This window comes from Penaeus monodon, chromosome 28 (assembly GCF_015228065.2).
Source record: "Penaeus monodon isolate SGIC_2016 chromosome 28, NSTDA_Pmon_1, whole genome shotgun sequence".
NCBI classification, from domain to species: Eukaryota; Metazoa; Arthropoda; class Malacostraca; order Decapoda; family Penaeidae; genus Penaeus; species Penaeus monodon.
The window spans coordinates 28,397,893-28,398,121 of NC_051413.1; the positions used below are offsets into that span (position 1 = coordinate 28,397,893).

At 33.2% G+C, this 229-nt stretch overlaps 1 protein-coding gene across 1 annotated transcript in view; it reads left to right on the forward strand.

The window, feature by feature from the left end:
- LOC119591151 (shematrin-like protein 2) overlaps nt 1-229 on the forward strand; it is an 18,116-nt gene that overhangs the window by 1,086 nt on the left and 16,801 nt on the right. The window lies entirely within an intron of this gene.

The window sequence follows — 229 nt, forward strand, 5'->3', positions numbered from 1 at the left end:
TAACACAGTTTGATGATACGAGCCCTGAAAGGAATGTTTTTAGTTATTCAATTATATTAATTTTCGGATTGACCAACACTGAAAAAATTAACAGGTTCACTTTCGAACTCTTTCAGAGGAAATAACTGATAATTATGATTTTGTCATTTACTCTTTCCGGTACCTCCTCCTCTTCAGTGGAATCTATCTTTCTACTTCTCTCTGTGTTATATGTGTATCTATCTGTCTT